This window comes from Pinus tabuliformis, chromosome X (assembly GCF_031772625.1).
Source record: "Pinus tabuliformis cultivar Carrire ecotype Pingquan chromosome X, CPIR1, whole genome shotgun sequence".
Taxonomy (NCBI): domain Eukaryota; kingdom Viridiplantae; phylum Streptophyta; class Pinopsida; order Pinales; family Pinaceae; genus Pinus; species Pinus tabuliformis.
The window spans coordinates 83,354,403-83,360,839 of record NC_142308.1 but is presented as its reverse complement, the minus strand read 5'-3'; the positions used below and the strand labels follow the sequence as shown (position 1 = coordinate 83,360,839).

General features: G+C 36.3%; 1 pseudogene; it reads left to right on the top strand.

Moving 5' to 3' along the window:
- The first annotated feature begins 826 nt into the window (after positions 1–826).
- LOC149138478 (peroxidase 70 pseudogene) lies at positions 827–2,425 on the top strand (annotated as a pseudogene).
- Positions 2,426–6,437: the final 4,012 nt, after the last annotated feature.

The window sequence follows — 6,437 nt, the reverse complement described above, 5'->3', positions numbered from 1 at the left end:
CACATTTCATCAAAGTGAATCTAATTTTAAAATATAATTCGTAGACAATTTTTAATCGTAATGGACAAAAGATGCCCTGTCAATGCCCCTTATCTCACGGCATGGGGTTGAAGATTATGAAGTTGTATAGCCCCCTATCTCAAGCCATGGCATCGGGGAATGTGAAGAACCGTCGATGTATTGTTGGAAAGGTTCCAATTTCGACCACAAGAATCAACATCCAATCACATAGAGGCACAAGGGGTGAAGAGTTTATTTTAGGTAAAGCACTAAAAGATTGGCCAATTTTGTGAACATGTAGGTTTTGATGTGACAATCATAAAAACTGAAGTGATTGTTTGGTGTGGAAATGGCAACAGAGACTGCTCCTTGCCAGACTCTTCTTTCACAATGTTGTGGGCCATCTAGTTTGAAAACTTAGCACAGCACTGCTACAGTCCTACGCTTCTTTACTAGAAACATGGATCTCTACCAAGGCAACTATGATCCATTAATAATTGTGGTTGTATATGTACATCATTAAAATGTCCATCCTTTGAATTTAAACAAAAAAATTATCCAACAATAACGATACACATTAAGAGACCAATAACACCCTAAATATTGGTTGCCTCTCCTCTCTACCAATGCGGTACACAAAATAAAGTCAAGTAACCCAAAATCCCTTTATATTTGACTGAGTTTTTATTTTCCCCTGCTCACGAATTTTCCCCACATTCCAACATCTGCCCTTTTAAATTGGGGTTCACATATCTCCTATAACATCCCTGCAAGGATGCGAATTCGCAAATAGGTTGCCATTGGAGAGCTTATTCCATAAGCAAAAATGGCTGCTTTGATGAAGAGTTTCGCGCGTACTGCTTTAATGGTGTTTATTATGTCTTCGATCGCTGATGCCACCACTGGCCTAAAACTAAGCCCCACCTTTTATGCCAAGTCTTGTCCGAGGGCGCTGTCAATAGTGCAAGCCGCGGTGAAGCAGGCCGTTGCCAAAGAGAAACGCATGGGGGCGTCGCTTCTCCGCCTTCAATTCCACGACTGCTTCGTTAATGTAAGTGGAACAATTCATATTATTATTATTGATTCAACCAGGTTGACAACGGTCACTTTTTCATTTCTTGTTCCAGGGCTGCGATGGGTCCGTCCTGTTGGACAATTCCACGACCTTCACTAGCGAGAAGTACGCCAATCCCAACAACAATTCAGCAAGGGGCTTCGAGGTGATCGATACCGTAAAGAACCAACTCGAAAATGCGTGCAGTGGTGTCGTGTCATGTGCAGATATTATCGCTGTTGCTGCTCGTGATTCTGTTGTTGAAGTAACCTCGATTAACTTTGCTCCGCGATCTTGTTATTTCTGTATGAATCGTTTCTAAAATCTGTAAATGTGTTAGAAAACTTGTACAGATGAATCTAGCTAGTAAAGGTTGAACACACAGCTTTGCAAAGCAAAAACACTAAAAGAAAATCGAAAGAAGAGAAGAATGATTCAATAGAAAATTATGTTACAATGCTCATGATATAGCATTACTGGGTGAAGATCCCAAGGTAATGACTATAGTGGTGATCAATGAGAAGACTCAACACCTACAACAAGTTCCGAAGATAACTAGTCAGTTGCGGAGTTAAAAAGGAGCAAATCAAAGAGTAAATCATGCAAAAGGAATTTTGCATGCAATCCCATGGTCTAACTAAAAGTCCGCATGTAGATGTGTAGTAGTTCCAACATGCAAAAAAAATCTTGCATGCAGTTACATACTCTAACTAAGAATCTGCATGTAGATGTGTAGTAGTTCCAACAAAATCTACAATAATCTGGTCATTTCATTTAATATTTAGTATGTCTGTTAAAAATTTAACTGACAGCTGGGTGGACCTTGGTGGGCTGTGAGGTTGGGTCGGCGAAGCATCTTTTCAAAAGAACTAAGATACAATTAATTATAAAAAGAAAATAAGATTTAAATACTGTAGATCAGTGTATATATTGATAGCTGGTGTTAAGTTGATCTGATATGATATTCTATCTACAGGCGGTCATACTATAGGGCAAGCGCGGTGCGTAAGTTTTAGAGCCCATATCTACAACGACACCAATATAGACACTACGTACTCCACTTTGTTGCGTTTGAAATGTCCGAGCACCGCCTGCTTTGGAGACAGCAACCTGTCGCCGTTGGATTATGTGACTTCCACTATCTTTGACAGCAACTACTACATCAATATTCTAAAATGCAAGAAGGGACTTCTCCACTCTGATCAACAACTCTTCAACGGAGGCTCCACTGATTCACAGGTGACCACCTACAGCTCCAACCAGACCACCTTCTTCTCGCACTTTGCTGCCGCCATGGTGAAGATGGGGAACATTAAAACTCTTACAGGCAGTGGCGGAGAGATCCGCAAGAATTGCAGGAAGCCTAACTAACCAACTGGTGAAGTGGCTGTTTAGTAGGATGAGTTTCATCGATATTGCCTTGTAATTTGTAATAGAAGTATTCGATTGGTCTCCATGGATACCTTACGCATATGTTACAATTATACAACTTCATACTTTATTAGTGTTACATAGGAGAGAAGATATAGACTGTTTATTTTAATGGGAATGCTTTTGTCTCCTTATTAAAAAGCATGTTTCAAAAATATATTAAAATAATAATAATTTAATATTCAAATTTATTTCGTTGTTGAAGATGTATATATTTTATTTTTTTGAATTTGAACTTATAAGTAAATACTTGAAGATGTACATATTCTATTTCTTCAAATTTGAAAATCAAAATGATGTCTAAATGTTAATTCGATTATTGTTTTTGGTCCGAGACTCCAGACCTGCAATCGATGGATTTGCTTTTTCTGAACGATACATTATTTGGTTTGCAGTTTTGACCGTCTTGATCACTTTAAATATCCCGAAAATCCTCCACGTTGAGTTAGTTATCATGATAAAAATTGCGTGCTAAAGTCAACATTTTACATGTAGGGCGGATTTTTTTTAAAGAAAATAAGGACGCTTTCTTTTCGCATTAACAAAGAAGAGAATACATTCTCTGAGGTTTCCTCATAAATTTTCAATCTTTTACTGATTTGTCTATGTATTCTTATCTATAATTTTCTACTTTACTCCATTATAACTGAAAGAGTCCTGGTTACAGTATTAACTGCAAAGAGTAATTTTGTTTCAAAATTGCGCAGTACAAAAATGCACAGTTGGAAGTATTCAAAGAGCAATAACAAATAAAAGAGTCCTGGTTACAGTAGTGTATGCAAAGAGTAATTTTGTTTCAAAATTGCACAGTTGGAAGTATTCAAATAGCAATAACAAATACTCTAGGCACAGTTCAAAAATGCACAGTGATGTATCCAGAGAGCAATAACAGAAACTCTATGAAGAAGTGAAAGACCCGGAGTTCAAGAACACGCCATGTGCGAACGCTGCTACGTGAGGAGTGAATACCGCTCTGTGAGAGAAGGTTCGCCACTTGGTTTTGCTCTTTGTAGATGTGAGAGTAAGATATGTTTTGAAAGTTGATTGCCAATCTCCTAATATGCTTCATCCAGTTGGAAAGGATAGGGGTGGAAAGAAGTGTGGTCTTTCACTTTATCTACATTTTTGTGGATAGAGATTTGATCCAATCTTAACCATTTTGCTAGCAGTAAAACCCCTTATAAGACTTTGTTGTTTGTGCCTTATCCTGCCTTCCACCCGAAGTGACAGAATCTCCCTGATTCCAGTATGATAATGGCACCACACCCCCAACTCCTCTTATAACTTGCCCCTCTTAATAACTTGATTCATCAAATAACCCAATTATTGGTTACCTTTCTCTTCTTTTTAGGTCTCTTTATCGGACCGATCTCTGAAAAACATGTCCGGAGATACATCATCGGAAAATGCATCGAGAACAGTAAAATAAACCTATAGCTCGTTACCAGAAGTTAGTCCAGGCTGTTTTACTGGGACTTCTTGTTAAAATTTATTCCACGCGGTAATGTCAAGACATCGAAAATCATCATCGACGGTTGAGGATAAAATTGGGTAAGAAGCATAGTTACCAAAATACTTCCGAATCGTGGAAAAAATGCGGAAATTCGTCAATTTTATTCGTAGAGCAAATTATTCGAGGAAATTTGAGTCGGCTCGTTTAGGGTTTTATTCGGTTGAGAGTCCTCAAAGAAAGCAATACTTCATGGTCACGAGAACTGGCTTCGAAACGTTAGGGCTTTTTAAGGAGTTACAAGGTAGTGTTAGTTTGGAAATGTTAGGATCACTTTGCTCAAGATTCTTGGACATATAAGGTTAAGCTCTGAAGTTTGAACACATAATTATTTTCATTTAGAAAAAGAAAGGAAATAGAAAAAGAAAAGATGTAAATTGGAAAAGTTTTATTTTTAGTAAGGTTGGAAAGCTAAATATAAATTAGGAAAAGAGAAAATTTATGAAAGTGGTTACTATTTATTTTCTAATATATTTATATTTTAACTGATTTTAAATAAATAAGTTTAGAATAGTGATTTTCTAAATATGTATTTATCTATTAGACTTTTTGGATTTAAGTTTTTAGTGGGAAGAGGAATTATGGGCATTTTATTTTTAATTGTATCTTAAAAGTGGTTATATAATTTAGAGTTATTTAAAATTATTCAAAATCTAAGATAAATCAGAGAAAAAAAAATGGAAATATATTATTACTAGAAAAAATAAAGTATATATATTCAAATCTTTATGATGTATATTATCAAATTTTTTCCGAATTGGAAAATTTTCATTAGAATTTTTATCCTATCGAATCGAAGTCCCATTAGAACTTGGTAACTATGGTAAGAAGTAGGAATTAATGGGTTAGGCCTTGAGAAGTTAAATAGTAATATTGAAGTTAAGATTAAAGATTGATTTTAGAAATAACGATAATTTATTTTTAATTTTAACTTGAAAGACATATATTCATTTAAATTTGTAAAGTAATTTTATTTTAATCAGCAAAATATTTATATTTATATATTATTAAGAATATATTTTAGATAAATTATTAATTTTTAAATATTTTAAAATTGTGATAAAAGATAGTGACGGTGTATTTTTAAGTCACTTTGTCATGGGAAAGTTGTTGGTTTCAAATTTTGTGTGCAAAACTCCAGTACTGTTAAGGGCTAGTGTGACCTAAATCTAGTGTAATCTTTCATGGCCTAGATGCATCTAGGTCATCTTGGAAGACACATACAAGTTACAAAAAAATAGAGAAAATAAACTTTATATAAAATTTAGTTTCCAATATTAAAAAAAACATCATTTCTTACTTTTTACAAATTTAATTTAGTTTCTAAACTAACCATTAAAAATATATATTTCTTATTTTTTCTAAATCTAATTTATTCAAATTTTATAAGATAAAATTATTTTTCTTTGGAAATAGTAAAAAAAAATTATAAATCCCAGAGAGTTTCAATATTTTGAATATTAAAAAAAACTAGTAATATTTGCAATTTTCCCTATTTCAAAATGTTTTTTTTTTTCTCTGTAAAAACTATCTAAGTAATATATTATATGTACAAAAAGATTACAAACTGCATGACATGCCTTCCAGAGCTTGAAGAGTAGCCCTGGGACTCCTGACTGTAAACCTTATAGCTCCCTCGCAGGGGCAGCTTCTTCAAAACCAAACTGAATTATCCATGAAAACAAAAAACCCATACAGGGGCAGCAACGAACCAAACTCTCAAGACAATAAACTAGACACATGATTGCCCACGCAGGGGCTAGCAGCAGAGATAGTCTGACCTTTATATCTGACAAATGTAAGCGTGACTGTGTTACTGATGTCAGCTATCCAATTCGACTTCCCAATGATGAGGCAAGACCATAGACATGACCAAAGACTCAGAATTAACCAGGACCAAGAAGTAAGAAGCGAATGCCAAAAGACTGAGACAGAGGAAGCAAAAGTCAGAGGACCAAAAGACAAAATCAAGACGTTACCCGCCACAGCTTCAATCTTGGGGACGAACTGAAGATGGCTGGATGGACGCGAAGTATGCATCTGCCGCCTCAGCCAGACTCGGATCTTCCACGACATAAGCCCACCCGTCACCTTCCGCGCGCCCTTCCCACATTTTCCGCCATGTATCTTCTTCCACACTTGGAGGAGGTGGCCCCATTGGAGGGAAGCGGTCTTGCAGACTTGATTCCCCCTTGCTTCCAACAACAGACGCTGGAAGCACCTCAGCAGCGTTCTTTTCCACAGACGAGTGTTCTTTTCCAAGACTGATCTCTCTGCCCGAGTCTTCCAGTTGTTTTTCTTGCGGGTCCTGGAGATGTTCTTCATCTGGAATTTTTGTAAACATGATGGAGATGTGGGCGTTAACGCCTGCATTATCCTCGATGCTTGGCAAGGTGAAAACCATGGAACCGAAAGCCGGGAGCTCCGTTTTCCTTTCACAGG